We start from the raw sequence: 16,874 nt of genomic DNA on the forward strand, positions 1-16,874 counted from the left end.
AGGAAGCTGTTGAATTCTTAAACAGTGACACTTAAATCGTAATGCATTCAAGTGAATATAAGCGTATGAGAGATTTACACATCCAGTTATGGATTTTTTTTAGCCTTATCTTTCATTTATTTACTGAGAGGTGTGTCAGAAAAATCCCAGGACTATACATTTTCATTTCCAGTGTAGGTCAGATGATCACCCGGCAGTTCTTTTTCGGCATTTGCTTTGCTCAGTGCGTGAGCAAAGGTGAGACCTGTAGCAAAACAACTGCATATCTTTTGTGACACTAATCTTGGAACTTTTCTGACACATCTCCTATTCCATGTATTAAAAATAACGCTTGCTAATATTCGTGATATGTATTCTCCACTCTCCTTCACTGCTCATCGGCAACACACTCCCAAGAACAAACAACAGATTAGAAACCAGCAAAACAAAAAAAGGGGGCTGCCTACTGTTGGCCCACATGGAAATGGCCCAGATCTGGCAGGGAGGGGAAGGAGCTGTGGAAGCCTGCTGCCGGGCCGAGGGCCAAGGTTTGATGCCCAGCCGACTGGCGTCCTTCCAGCCCAGAGGAATGAGTGTTCCACCCACACCCCCCGTCCTCATCATCGGCAGCACCCCGCCTTCATCCCCCCCAAAGTATGATAGATGCTCTGTCCGCTCCCTACAGCCGGGAGAAGGCATTAGACATCTGTATAATTGACTGAGGATGAGAGAAAAGAAGGGCAAAAGGATGGAAAGACGGAGGACAGATTGAGACGGCGCATGTTTGCACTTGACGGAGACGTCGGGCAAAGAGCTGATGTTTTACTTGTTTTTGTCTGAGTCTGAAGGCCAAACGAGAGACATGAGGAAAAGAGAAGAGCATACAAGGTGAGAGAGAAGATGGCGGTGAAGAGGACATGTCGGCTTTTTGCGCCACAGGACATCCTTTCACACACATTACACATGTCTTCTCCAATCCCCTCACACAAGCGGCTCAGGAGCAGCGCGTCACAAACAGGCTTACACTTCTGTCTGATGAAGCTAGTGCTATTTCACAGTCATGTGCTCCAATTTCTTTTGCTTTTATATCCTCCAATTCCAAGAGTCTATCTCTGGGACTTTGACCCAGTGGCGTGTAAAGTGGGGGGGGCACATTGGGGCAAGGGGCTCCTCAAAAACACCTGAGGGGTGTCCACAGCACCCCCTAAACTTGTTGACATAAAAAAAATTATTCTTGTAAAGTTGAGAAAGTTTAAGATTTATGATATACCGTATTTTCCGGACTATAAGGCGCAACAGACTATAAGGCATACCTTCATTGAATGGCCCATTTTAAAACATTGTCCTTATATAAGGCGCACCGGACTATAAGGCGCACCATTAATACATCATGTCAGATTTTTAATCCAAATCAAATCATTCTCCATTTTATCTTTTTTATTTCAACTTCAGTCGCAACAAATTACTTTATAATCTCAAAATAATGATAATAGTCTTTTGGATTCATGTTTCATAGTCTTCAGCGGGCCACTTATGATTGATTTCATGACAAAATGCTTCGGGCCAGTTTAAATTTCGGAATTTAGTCCATATATAAGGCGCACCGGACTATAAGGCGCACTGCCGGCTTTTGAGAAAATTTTTGGTTTTTAGTTGCGCCTTATAGTCCGGAAAATACGTTGAATTAATTCACTTTGCTGTCAGATTGTACTTTTCGCACAAAGTCAGCTGGGCTCCAATTAACTCGTGTTCAACTCTTACGTGCCAACTCCAAGTCTACATTGTGCTTTGTGTGCGAAATACACCAAAGAGCAAACTGATCAATCCACCAAATGGCCTCATTTAAAGAACATGCGCCTATAAACGCTGGCCATTGTCCACATATCAAAGGCAAAGTTTATTTGAAAGCCACCACGGGTGTGGAACTTTCCAGGGAAAATAACACAATTATAAGCGTACACAGACTGGTTCATTATTAATGGACACTGCTTTTCAAGCGCCTCACTCAAAAGACCTCTCAATAATTTATCACCATGGAGACACATGTCAAGGCAGTGTGCTTGGACACTTCATGAATATCAAATAGATATGCAAAACAAAAGGAGTAGCTATACACTAGATCATTAAGCACACTTGCCGCTCCGCTTGCAACTAGCCGGGGAGCCCTGATTGTTTGCCGCACCTTAAAAGCAATGGCAGCACTTTGATTTTGTTCCTCATGAAACGCTGCGGAGGCCACGAAGCCACAAGCACTTTGCCACTTTGGAGTCTTAATGATCACTTTTTAAGGGAACGGGTGGGAGACACGCGGCGACGTCGTGATTAGATTATACTTTAATGACCATCCTTGATCAGTTATTAATGAGACATTTTTCATTAGTTAATTGAATAACTTGCTAAATGTGCTCAACACTACGCGCCTCGTGTCTTTGGATTCATTTCAAGCATTAGATGATGATGAACTTGAGATGAGAGGGCTGAGCCATGCTTCGTCTTTATCGCTGCTAAGTGCCTGATGAGACACGGGCGGCTTTGGCAATGTGACTGCGAGGTTCGTTCGGTCATTAACATGAATACGTTGGATAATGTTAGCGAACAAACCTCCAAGGTCTAACTTCATTTGTCTGGTAAAATTGATTGAGTATACAAATAAGGTGAACACTGCTAAGAAAATAAAAAAGTCATATAATGAACCAGTCTGTCTCTTAAAGAGTTTAACCAAAACAGCAGGATAATTGTAGACTTAAAATGTACTTCTACAATTTATAGGTCATTCATGGATCTATGGTCTGGATAAAAAAAATGTATAGGTCAATCCATTCATGGATCCATTCTCATATCTGGATAAAAAAGTATGTTTGGTCAATTGGCCACTCTAAAAAGATTTTGGTGTATTTCTTCTTTCGTTATTTATGTGTCATCTAGCAGTGTATCGGGATACTTATTGGCCTCAGTGATCTCTTCTGTCCATCTCAAACTCTAATTTGGTTCTCCTCTTGTTTTGTTCTCCTACATGAACGCATTAATCCAAACAGCACTTGCTTGAGAATTCTCTCATTCTCACTTCCTCCTCCTTATTGAGACAAATATACACTGCAGCACTAGCCACTTTGTCATTTGACACCAGCAGGATGTTGCAAATGGGAAACACCGTCTTGACTTTCAATAAAGGATCAAATTTGGCCAAAGAAACCAAGGCTCTCCCTATGCCAAACAAATTTATTTCCACTTTGCATCTATTTATGTCGAAAAAAAACAAACACTTCATTGGAACGGACTGATTGGATGGATTGAAAACGGACACGGCCTGCTGTGTTGTGCATGCCTATCCACGCGTGTTCAGTCTGGGTACATGTAGATGGAATTCATGTTTATAGATGCACGACACATCCTATTAGCGTACTCGGTTCAGAGTTGAGGGTCACTGTAGGTACGCATGCGTGTGTGTGAGGGAAGTGGAGATGGGGGGCCTGCTCGGGGGGTCTCCAAGCGAGCAGGTGAGAGTCATGCTGGGTGTTCTCTCGGTTCACTGCTAATGGACTTCAATCTGGATATGTGGAGATCCACTTTAGTTTCCAGTCGCAGCTCGCTCACTGTGGGATTTCACATTTTGCCTTTGCGTGATATGCTTGTTTATTTAACCCAGATAGTAAAAGTGAGGAAAAGACAGATGGTAATAGAAGAGCAGTGGAATATGGCAAAGATGTTTATGTTGACAATGAGGCACCAGTATTGAGTTCTCTTATATAATGTTTTTTTGTGTATGTTGATGTAGTAAAAAATAACATGAATAAGTTGTTTGGAAGAGCATATAGAGAAACTTAAGGACACACACTCCACTTGATAGTCCTGACATGAAACAGCCTCTCTGAAGAATTGGGGAGGGGCGGGAGATGTTTTGCTGATTCCATTTTGCTGATGATGGAGTGCATAGGGGGATGCCGCTGCCATGGGAGGAAGGCTGAGCCAAAGGTTCGGGGCGTGTTGGACTGCCAATCACTGTTGGATGTTAACGTGGAGAATAGCAATCTAAAGCCAGCTGTAACATGGATGACCTAAATGCACAAAGTGGATGAGGAAGCCAATTAAGAGACATAGTGATCTGGAATTCCTCCGATTTAATGTGAGTTTTCTACTTTTCCCCCAAATTCAGATGGGATTGGCTGCAGCTCATCTATATGACCCTGAAGAGACTAAGGGGGACAGAAAATGGATGGATGGACAGTTGGCAGATTTATAGAGATGGAATCTAAAAGCCAGCTCACGTTAGCCAAGATCAAATGGAAATTTATGTTTAAAAAGTTATATAAAAGTTTCCCTATATGTTAAGAAACGCAAAGTATGGCAGATTTGGCCGCAGAGTGAAAACAGAAGTTAACCAAATTAATCAGTAGGTTAAACGCTAACTAAAATATTAACTGCTTGTAGATTTAGTGAAAAAAGACAGTTCGACAATAATCAAACAGCAGATGTAGATTTAAATAAAACATTTGTGTAGCCATTAAGCTCTTGCAGATTTGTAGGGAATTGAAATGTAACTATCAAAAAACAAACAGATCGGCATGAAGAACTCGCAACCATTTTATTTGCTCATATCTTTTTCTCACTCTTACTCTCAATCAGCCACGCACCAAGGGAAAAAAAAAAAAAAAGAACCAAACGTCCCCATGCCGAGCGAGCCTAGATTACACAACCCGAGTCTTGACGGAACTGATATAAAAAAGTGATGAATTGATTCACAGACATGGCTGAACGAGTGAAGTGACACTACATTCCTCCAGAGCTTTACATTCAATTCCATCTCCGGCATGGCACCACAATATAGCTTTTCTTTTTTTTTTTCCCTCCCTGCAACTCCTGAGACACCATCACACATGGTCAGCAAAATATATGTGTGTTACACACTACTCCTCTGCTACCTCTGCATTGCACTGCAGTTTCATCAGCCGTGGTTCATGTTTAACAAGCACTTCCTCTTATTAGAAAACCTGGTGGGAATGTGCTGTGTCAGATGTCACATGTCACAGCCACTTGGTGTTATGTTTATACCAAACTCTTGGATTGCCAGCATTTTTTCAGATTGCTGTATTCTGATACTATCAGCACTTTTTGATTTTCACATAGCAACATTGTATTATCTGTCACGGTACAGTATACCTTTGCATCACAGCTTTTTTTTTTTTAATTATAAGTATAGACCCAAGACCAGTCAGCCAATGATTTACATTTAATTACAGTTTAGGCTACACAACAAATTTATGAAAGCTTTGAAATCAGACTAGGGAAAAACTGTTCAAATATTGACTGAATGGTAAAACAAATGTGCGTTATATCTGTAGTTTTTAAAATTGAGGACAATTTGCAATTTTAGTATTGACACCTGAAGATGCTAATTTGTCTTCGCGGGCCACATAAAATGATGTGGCGGACCGTATCTGCCCCCCCGGGCCTTGAGTTTGACACCAATGCCTTAGTATGTAGAACTATGTTTTTCCTGCTCCTTTTGTTAAAACAAAAGTCTCTTGGCTAACAGAATGAGCCTGAACTGAACCGCAGTGGTCACTCCAGTCAAACGTAAAACTTGAGAGAGGCGCTTGTCTACATGAAATCAGTGGCCTTCACTTTTGCTACATTTGTAGCCGGGGGGCAGCAGGGCTGAGATGAAGCCGAGGTATTTCTGGGTCTCCGGCGCCACATGTGCTGCTGCTCCCCTCTACCAGCAGCACACCTTGACAGTGACTTTGTGTGACAGCAGATATAATGTGATTGCTTCCTCATCCCTCGGGTCCGCCACAGTTGATGGAGACTTCTGGGTTCGCCTTTGCTTCTCAGCGACAGTAGTGACAGCAAAGGAGAGGGGAGAAAAAAAAAAAAAAAAACGAAGGGAAAAAAAAAAAAGACTTAAGCATGATGACCAGTGGCGTTTTTCACACAGCTTGTGTGCTTTCACTTTTGTCTTTAGTAAGTGGAAAAAGCACGGTCTACTTGTTTGCGATAAGGCCACTCACTCACTTGTCCTTTTACTGTATATATTCAATTTTCTTGCCTTCAAAAAGCTTTTTAGGTGCTTTTTACAGTAACTTGCAGACAAGTAAAGTGGATAATGGCAGAGCCATTTCATTGGCAAATCATTTTCTCTCAAGTGGTTTATTTTGATCATGCATTTTCGCTTCCTTCGGATGTACATTATTGCAAATGTGAATTACTCTGCTGCAGAATCTATATAGTCCTCTTCTCCCTTGCTCTATTTTTCTTGAACATCTGGAGAAGTGAATAAAGACTACATTTTTAGTCAAATCATTTTGTGTCACAGTTTTTTCTAATTTCAAATTAATGTTATGGAGTCTGAATCCACAACTCTGCCCTTGTCGAAATACTTGGTAATTTTGGTGCAACAATACTGATGTGTGGGGATTCACTTTATTTAGTTTTACACAGCCATCATGAGTCTAAATCGCTGTGATGATGTGGAGTGCGTACGCCGTCGGGTCTACTGTAAGTGTGTCAAATCAGGTGAATCGGCGCAGTCTTATCCCTGCAGGCGGTACACGCCACTGCTGTCTGTGCAGTTCACGGCTACACGCAGTCTAACATCTTGTGTCAGACCCCTCTTGTCTTTCGACACTTAAAAAAGGAGTTGACACCACCTGCGCAATCAAAAGGCACCCCACAAAAACGTAATAGATTTTTTTTAAAAATAAATTCTAAATGACATGCAGTTAAAACACAAATTATCTGAGATTAGGTGGCATGAACTATTGAATAAATAGCTAATACGTCTTCTTATTATTATTTAAAAAATATTGTTTTGCATTATTTTAAACCCCTATAGACTTTTTTTGTGATATATAAATACGGCTACCCAATGAGGTAGTTTTGAGGAAACCAGCAGTTATTTTATCATGTTAGTTTTTGGCATAATAAATAATTATGAACTGAAAACATTTGGGTAATTTTGGATTGAGAAATGGTATAAATCATTTTGAAAATATAAAAAAAATATGATATGCATGTAAATGGAACTGATAAGATTAAATAGGTGCATTGTGGACACTGTTGGAATGCATGAGCGTATTTTCAACACTTTCACTGAGCATATTAGAGTGCAGCAGGGAGAACTTTATATTGTCAAGTCCTTCCTATAAGTGCTTCACTCTTTGCTTGATGTGATAGCAATACACCATCTACATAATGTACGATAAATGAGTGTGGAGAAAAGACATTGCGGGGCCTGGGTGGAATTAACTTGCGCCAAGCGACTTGGCTCAGCTGTCATGGTTAGTGATGTGGGATGAAAATCCATGCACACATATAAAACCCACATTCAGTTTACCTTCAGCATTGGTGAAAAATACCATAATCAGACTGGAAGCTTGGGAGAAGCCAAGCCTAGCAGATGATTTATTTGATGTCGATTCATTTTATTTCCCTCCGCTTCTTGGACGGGATGCCCTTAATTATGGTTAGTCTATTGAAGAGCAAATGAGCTTGACAGTGTTCCATCTTGTTGTCACGGGAGGGGAGGGGGGGGGGGGAGTTTGTGTGTGTGTATGTATCTGTGTGTGTGTCGGCAGATTCTCAGGTGGAGTGTGTTGTGCACTTTCTCCTTGCCACTAATCTGCCCGTCACTAATGAAGTGTGGCGCTTAAGAGTGGGAGAGAGCCGGCATCAGCCATTAGTCTTATCCATTATCATTAATACTCATGGATTACTTATTATTCCCTGACTAATAAACAGTCTTCAAAGCAGCCTGAATAAAGTAAGCTTTGTTGATTAGTATTAAACCGATTCATATGCCAGCTCGCCAAAATGCCAGCCTACATTAATATTATAATTATGCTTTGTTTTGTTTCTCTCGCGAAAAAATATTTAAAAAATATCAACAAAGGCATATTTGACTTTGACAGTAGCATCTTCTTCCAAGGTATTCATTTCATAAACAATGCATATTAGGTTTGTGTTTGGACATCACGGATCAGAACCAAATAATCCAATTAGTAAACTGAGCGAGGTCGTATTGATTTTTCGGAAAACATTAGCCAATCAATTTGCAAGGGGTAATGAAATTCCTTTACTTTGTGCCCCAACCTCCAAAAAAAAAAATGCAAACGATTGTGCCAGTGAAGAGCATAATTTCATGTTAGGCATGCCTCTCAGGCCACGCGCTAATGGGCAACACAAATCTTAAACATAAATGTGATTACTTAGTTGGAGCATTCTATTCTAAAGTGTTTAAAGCAGAGGTATGGAATCACCATGAATACGTTAACCACCTAACTACTGAGCCACCTTTTTTTTTTAAAATGGTTAGAAAAAAAAGTATTCAATATGCTCAAGTGCTCCAAAAAACAAATTAATTCAGAAATTCATTTGCTTTTGATCCTCACCAATGGTTAGCTGTCCACAACAGTACAAACAAATTGTCACACTTGTCGACAACATGACACCACTGAAATATTAATTTCAGACCGGACTTGAACGTCTGCCACTGCAACTCTTAGTTGGATTAAATATTGGCCACAATTACATTGTAGTGGTGTGGTATAAATAGCCTGGGGATGTTTGCATGAATTATAACATTATACCACACCACCATTATACATCTCCCTGCTCTCACAACACTAATCCCAACATTGTGAATTCAATATTGCCTCATTTTACAGCAACCAGGGGTTGTTTTCCTTTCAATAATCTTACAGGCCAGAATAACTTGATTAGACTTAAAAAAAAAATAGTCAAACTCTCAATCATATATAAATAAAATTAATTAATGATTAAAAAGCATCACAATTCCCAATGCATCATAAAAAAACTAAAAAATCCATTAAATAAATTTAAAAAATCTATAAATTATGTACTTCACTCATTCCTGAAGTCATTAAGGAGCACCTCGGGTTTAATGCTCAGCTGCACATTCTTGATCCTGCCGTTATGATAGTTATTATAATGTGCAGTAAAACATGTCCACTTTATAGTCATTGTGGAGAATGGAATGAAGGGTGTCACTTTGAAATATGCCACTCTTCAATAAACTGTATATCATACACAACCGAGCGGCCGTGGTTACACCCAACACACTGATGTCTTCGCTATTAAAGAGCTTATTTCATTTGACTTCCCAGTGACAGTTTAAGAGCCAAAGTCACCTCTATTGCTCGCAATTTCCCTTGTGAAAGTGACTAGTGTAATCATTAATAACTAAATAATGTCTCCTGGATTGAAATGATTGTGTAATAAAAGCAGGGCGGATACAAAGTGGCTGAAATACCAGAAATGAAGCAGAGGCTTCATTAACAATCCATGTTTAGACGCATTAAACACTAGAGTCAAATACCAGCAAGAACGCCGTTAATTGGTGTGAAACAATGCTGATCGATTCGACGTTGGACAAAACATCTTTGCTTTTCTTCACAGTGTCTCGGTCCAATCAACGACTTTGATTAGGAGCGACAAAAGTGGCGCCTGAAGCTTCATGAACTATAAGTGCTGTCAATCACAAGATCTCTTAATTACACAAGAGCTGTCTGCCGTCGGAAAGAAATTTCTACTGGGTCAATGGACCCTTGTTTGGCATATACTTTGGCATATAGATAACAAAAATCTTTTCCGCTGACATTTCGAGTCCTAATTGTTATCAAATAGGACCAAAACAGTGCTTCTACAAAAAAGTTTTGTGAGGTGAGAAATTTCTCCAAGTTTGTCCCGGTAATGCTGCAAAATTGGCAAACAGGAAGTAACATGGGTGCTAAATTTCCCGCTGGTTGGTCTATTGGTTTTGGCACCTTAGCAAATTTTTGTTACAGAAAATAGATATATTTTCTAATTAAATAAATAAACGAATGAATGAATAAATAAGTAAGTAAGTAAGTAAGTAAGTAAGTAAGTAAGTAAGTAAGTAAGTAAGTAAGTAAGTAAGTAAGTAAGTAAGTAAGTAAATAAATAAATAAATAAATAAATGTTTAGGTGACCTAAAAGATTTCTTATTGTGCGATGCAGGTGCTGTAACACAAAACTAACCAACCTTCTTGTCATATACTCCTATCGTTTGGCTCGGTGTGAAAATGGACAACAATGAAATAACATCAAAAGGTCATTTATATTTGATCATGTCATGTGGAATATCCATTATCCATAAAACCTCCTGCCCCTATGTCACCTTACGCAACATCTGAGGAATATGTGAAGTGTTTGTGGGATGAATGCACAGTGCATGACCTGAAATGAATGTGCTTGCAATCAGCCAATCAATTAGTAATGCTGCCGGGTGATAGCAACTCAACTAATCCCCATGGGGGGCTTTGGGGGAAATCTGAATTATATTCCCCACTCTGCAGCGACTGTTTCTGCAGGAGGCAGACCAGACTAATCAAACAGCATTACAGTAGACGATCAATAGGCAGACAAAGTGATACATGGGCCTGTATATTCATATCATATAACATAAAGCATTCACATACACATTCAACGATGGCGTGTCCGCTGAGATTCATTAGTGTTACACACAAATATTAATATCCGTGCGTCTGGTAAAAATGTGCTGCCTTCACACTTTGGTTATGCTGAGTCAGAATACATTCCTGTTGCATGTGAATAATTACGGAAGCAGTATGAAATAAATACTCATGTGGAATAAGTTGGGCTCAGATTAAAAAAGTGTGTTTGCTGCTGATTCATCGCTTAATCGACAGTATCCATATCCTGCATGTAGACGATGGAAAAACATGGGAGTGTGGGATATTTCTTTTAAATCAAACCGTTTTTTTGAAGATAATATTGTATGGTGACATTGTATCTGTAAAGGACTTATGTGTGAGGTGGGGGGGGGGTAAAGCTCACTATAAAGTGGCAGAGTTGCATACACTTCTTTCACAAATAATCTAATCTTTTTAATTTGAGCGATAAGGTTGAATTGAATGTAATTACGTGCAGCTGGCTCTGCAAAGGATTCATAAAAAAAAATGAGGCTAAGCCCATCTGCTGACTGGGAAAACGAGGTGGAGGGTGGTAGGGGGGTGCAAGTGACATTGGAGAGAATGAAAGGAATAGAGTCTAAAATCATTAAATCGGCCACTATCTCCTCTCCTCTGTCACTCAGAGAGGAGGAAAAAAAAGAGGCACTAATGAAATATTAATGCCTTATTTGGAGATTTACATTAATCTTTCCTCCCTGTTTCTGGCCGTCGACGCCACTTTCTGTCGCCTCGGTGAATGTGAAATTTGAAAGCCGGGCTCGGGAAGCTTGAATGTATCTTTTGATGAGATGCATCTGAGAGTTTAATTTTCCTGTTTTGCAATCTAGTTTCACATATTACAGAGTCTGAGTGAAATTGCTTACCCCCCTCCCTCACCCCCTTCCCGTACTTCTTAACAGCATACATCTGCTGCGTTGATGTTCTTTTTGACAAAGGAATAAAATATGATTATTCCGAGCTTTTACGACATTGACCCATTGGAGGAGGCCACCCGTTTCACAAAGATGTATTTTGGAATTGTATTTTGGAAACTTATTTTACCCCAAGGACGAAAATGTTACTCAAATAACGTTTTGGTTAGTTGGTGTTAAGGATCAAGCCAAAATCCAGCAGCTTCCTCAGGGGTGGGTTCTCCCAGGAGCTGCTTAAGTGTGTGTCAGGTAAACCAGCTGCAGCTTGCCCAGTGTCCAATCTCCACTGAGAATTGGCGAGAAGAAAAAGCTGACACCACTGATGCTAACAACTCTCGGGCACACGGTGGTTTGTGTTACCTCGCTTATGAATAACAACCCCCTACAAATCTGCAAGTATACACTTCTGAGTTGAAAATTGGTTCAGAAATTGAAAACCATAAGACCCCTTGATACCGATCAAAAAAAGGTTTTACTGTGACATCTTTGGTATGAATTTACGGATTGTGTGAGAAATGATGGCAATGCTGCAATTTAACCACTGTTCCGTGGAACAAGATAAATGCACATGCTGTAAGTATGGCCAGTATGGAACATTGATTCTGGAAGTGAACATTTTTCTGCTAACAGCTATCCCATTAGCGATTCATCATTTCCGCCACGAGGCCTTCTTGTCAGAACTCAGCATTCCGCTTCCTGTCCTTCAATAGCCAGTCATTTCCTCTCAGTGTATCTACTGCACCTATAAATATTGTGCTGTAAAAATATCCCCCATCAATTTTACACAGCAGAACTGGTGTGGCAGTTGTTGTATATACCACACACAGAAATACAAACACAATCCAAAATCACCAACTGTTAGTGTGACATTGTCTGATGGCGCCTGGAAGGTTTCATGCAGTTGTGTGTGTATGAGTGGTGCAATGGAGGTGACGTTTGTAAGGGGAGGGTCCATATGGTGTGATGTCGTGTTGAGAGGGAAGAAGGTGACACCACGCAGCGTCAGTCACAATGACAGGCACACTCGATCTACCGTCAGGCCCGATGACAACAACCAGATGAGCTAATGGGCCGAAAGAGCTCAGAGGATGCTTCCAACCTTGACATCTACACAGATATACGTACTTATCAGGATTACATACTAAACTCATTCGGCACATATTACGTCAGGGGTGTCAAACTCATTTTTTTTCACGAGCCGCATGGTAGTCATAGCTTCTTTCGGAGGGCCATTACGACTGTCAACCCAAATAAATTTACGAGCACCTCATTATATACAGTAAAAGCTACAAAACAAACTGATAAATAACTCGTTTTCAAATCAGAGTAAAAACTGGTCACATATTTAAAAAAAAAGATATTAAAAGTGAAGACAATTTGCAATTCTAGTAATGACACACGAATTTGATGCACAATTTGTCTTCGTCACATAAATTGATGTCGCGGGCCATATCTGGACCCAGGCCTTGCGTTTGACACGTGTATTACGTCATAAGACCCCACACCAAAAAAAAAAAAGAAATTTTTTGTGGTTGCAAATTTGTATCTTTTCAAAATATGCAAAGATTATTTTTTATTAACCAGCTCAATGATGACTGTCGGCCCACCGAGTAAACACCCGGAAAGGCAGACTGTTCTAATATTGTAGACCTTGAAAACGTTTACCTGTTACCGCCCCCCCACTCTCTCTCTCATTACCCAGTCTGAGCAACCGACTTCCATAATCCTGGAAGGTTTTAGCGCCACTGTGTTGTGATTGGTTAGACATTACATCAGTGTGATGTAATACTCCAAGGACTGGCTAGTGGGTTGTGCGTGGAGGGGTGGGTGGGCTGGCTTAGTACTGGGTGAGGAGAAAAGGTGGAGTAAACCAGGGTGTTATTGAGCAAGAGTCTTTTTCTCTCTAACACTTTTTTCTCACTTGCAGCCAGTCAGTGTGCATGTGAAGCCACCACAGAAATCCTCTATAATCCCAAAGCACACAGCAGTGCTTTGGAGAAGGAGAGAAATAATCAAGACTGTTTCCATAGTCTCCCCCCCTCCCATCTAAAGGCTGGAGATAAGCTTTGCTATGCATGTTGTGTACTGTTAGCAGTGTGTGTTGGGGATACATACACAAAGCAGAAATGGGATTTTGGAGGGGACTGAAATTCAATCATTAATTGCAAATAGACATAGGAAAGGGAGGTGATTGTTTGGCAGGGACAGAAAATGCCAAGGCATTTGGTGTTTGTGCATAATGACTTGTAGCCAATTTCCCACTCCAGTGCAAGGTGCTTTTTCATGGATTCAAACGGTCTTATAGCATATCTGGTCTTTGAGATGAGGTTAGCACAAAGGCGAGCCGGTGGCACCGGCAATGTGTTTTCGCCTGATTGCTTTCATCCTAAGGCAGGTGCTGCTTTTCATATGGTAAAAACAACGTAAGGTCCTCAACATTAATCTACGGTTCAAGCATTAAACAGTTCAACTAAACGGTAAAGAGAAGGTTTGCCTAAAATATTGATTGTAATAAATGTGATGTATTTGTCCATGGCGGAACGGTGGAGTACTGGTTTGCACGTCACCTCACAGTTCAGAGGTGCCGGGTTCCATTCCGTAATATTACCGGTATGTACTCGATGAACTTCAGAAGTGTGATTCCAGCATTAATAGCGCAATACCAGGGGATCCAAAATTAGAGGTCAAGCTATCACACCATCACAAAGCATCCAACATCAGACACCGAGGCTACAATTTGGCCTCAAGACTAAATGGCTGCCTTCCATCAGGCCCATCTGTGAGTGTCTTTGGCAGCAAAACAACCTCTTATTTTCCAAATTCACAGTTAATGTATTCATAAAGATTGAGAGTGACCAAACATAAATATGGTCAAAACATGTTCATCATTAAGGATACAGTAAATAAAAAGAAGGGGTTCATGAGCCAGCATACATTTTAATAGTCTCTTCCTATGTAATGGGATTGGGGTGGGAAAAGAGGCCAGAGGAAAGTGGCTAAATTGTTGAGCCGGCTATAAAATGACACACTGAATTACGGAAAGAGAGCTTAATGAGATGGGCTAACCAAGAGATGAAATGAGAATGGCTAGAAAGCCTATTGAGGATGGTGTCAAAAACCTCGATAAGGTCATACGTTGCCCTAAGATAAAATCTAATGTTGAGTAATAAAAAATATGAGCATGGATGGGCCTTGCATGTACAGTATGTACTATATTCTGGGTACTTTTGTGGCTTTCCCTGCTACAGATGGTTTGCCCTAATCGAATTAACTAAACTAGCTCTGAACAACAGCAACAAAAGTCACTGAAGTATAACATTGATGCAGCAAAAAAAAAAAAAAAAAAAAACATGTTACTTGCCTCCAGGTGTGGAACTTCTAATAAATAAATTATAATAAAATAAAATATAATATAATAAATACACAGAGAATAGATTTTAAGCCACATTTTCTGAGGAAAAAAAAAAATCAAATTGATATACGTATTTGTACTCAGAGTTTACACAAACACCGCTGAATACATAATTTCCTTACTGGAGCTGAACAGATTAAGGCTTTATTTCACTGTCTCTTTTTCCATAAAGTTCACTCTCATTTCCATTTTTGTACAACCACTAAGCGTGAATCAATGGAAAATTCTGCCCCAGGCAAGCTGTCTGCAATCCTCTTTTATATTGCATCCCTTGCTGTACTTGTAAAGCATCTCCCACAGCACTAGAAGACACCGCCTGCACTGTTATAAAGCTGTCTGGAGTACACTGCACTCCTATCGCTGTTACAGAGGTCAGTGAGTGCTTGAGCCCGCCTGACGTCATCCTGCCGCAACCCCCCGCAGAACAACTGACAGACCAAGAACAGCGGGCGCCTTTACAGCCGCTTACTTATCCCGTATGCAAGCCACAGCAAGCTGCATCGGTAGATACGCCCTGAAGGCGGACCCATCTCAAGCGTGCCATGTTTTATTTTCTAAGTATATTACAAATATGAATGTTTATGATCCAGAAAATGCAGAATAATTCATTTGGGATCACTTTGTAGCATTCCCTGAAAAGGTATGCATTTTAATGTTCATCCTCGTTGTTAATGAACACATTGTGCTGAAAACCTAATAAGGCATCGAGGATGCACGCTTAGGACAATACTTTCCGCTATTACTTATCTAATAAACTGTAGGATGCAACTGCCATTTAGGAATGGCGCTGATGCGGGTATTCACCTCCCGTCGGCAGGATCCTGAAAGCTAATCTGCTGTGTGGCTGTATGCAAATATAAGAGTGTTACTGTCAGGATGCAGTCTAATTCCACATTACTCCTCGGGTAGCCGGCCAATCAGGTTGACTTTGAAATGGATTGTGGGTGATTAGCGGGGAATACTGAGAGGATGCAGAGGTCCCTCTAGTGAACCCCTGCAGCTGGTGCGAGGATCTGCAGAGCAACGATCCAGGTAATTAATTCTTTGACAAGCATCAGTGATTTGGAAAATCAGTAAGAATGGCATACGCTGATCAAAAGGGAAACACGTGGTGAGATGTTTAAACAGTGGAGGTCAGTCACGTGGGGGGGGTCAAATACTTGGGGCCTTGAGCACAAACACTAAACACAACGCAAGGAGCTAATTGTCTAACAACAGGAGGCTGGGAGGGAGCAAGTGTGTTTTGAATGAATATCACATAGACGTAACCTTGACAAAGTCAAATTTGCAGTTTCCAATTGTTACAATAGTGGACGATTGATCAGAGCTAGTTTCTCTACCTTTTCATATTTCCAATTCATTTTTTAGTATTTGGTAGTGACAGGAAAATGAAGGTTGAAATATTTATGAAGATTTGGACACATTGAAATCAAGGCATCTCAAGCTGAGCCAAGCCGAGCAGCAAAAACACAACAGTGACTTGAATAACGATCACCTCATCTAATTTATTTCCTACAGTTTCGCTCAACATTTAGGAAACAAGCCTTGCAGTGCGTAAAAATGACCAAATATGTAATGAACTCTAGGTTGAATCCATAAATATCCCTGCATATGTATGAACATATACATAATATAAACATACTATTTCTACCACTACGTGTTCCATGGCTACAGTAAACAAATCAGGTATATAGTCTAAAAAATGGAGCTAAACCTCACATTTATATTCCATTGGCAATTCCTCACACACAATACAAACACAATGAGCACACGACCCAGGAACATAACTCAATACACCCGCAAACACATGTGGTAAGGATCAATTCATTTTCCATATTTATTATACATATCCCACTAAGCCTACACCGTTGAATGAAATGCAAACAATCGCATAGTATTCACGGGCATGATACATGTGATGTGAGTCCACATACCCACGGTACTGCTCATAAACACACAAGAGCTTGGCTTGACATTACTAGCTTTGATTAAATCACGTGTATATCCTAAATTTGATTGCATGGACGGAGAGAAAAAAAACACACAAGCGGAAAAAACAATGAAACATCATTGGCGCAGCTATTACACACAAGCTGGAAT

General features: G+C 40.4%; 1 long non-coding RNA gene across 2 annotated transcripts in view; it reads right to left on the reverse strand.

Moving 5' to 3' along the window:
* Positions 1-16,874, reverse strand: part of LOC148385285 (uncharacterized) — a 194,214-nt gene that overhangs the window by 14,076 nt on the left and 163,264 nt on the right. Inside the window, exon 4 of one of the 2 annotated variants that reach the window (XR_015853070.1) lies at positions 5,315-5,803. The exons of the other annotated variant lie outside the window; for it this stretch is intronic. This is a non-coding gene — a long non-coding RNA (uncharacterized LOC148385285). Of the gene's footprint in view, positions 1-5,314; positions 5,804-16,874 lie in introns of those variants that run through there. 2 annotated transcript variants of the gene reach the window in all.

This window comes from Syngnathus floridae, chromosome 16 (genome assembly GCF_059516105.1).
Source record: "Syngnathus floridae isolate MCC-2025c chromosome 16, RoL_Sflo_1.0, whole genome shotgun sequence".
In the NCBI taxonomy this organism is placed as follows: Eukaryota; Metazoa; Chordata; class Actinopteri; order Syngnathiformes; family Syngnathidae; genus Syngnathus; species Syngnathus floridae.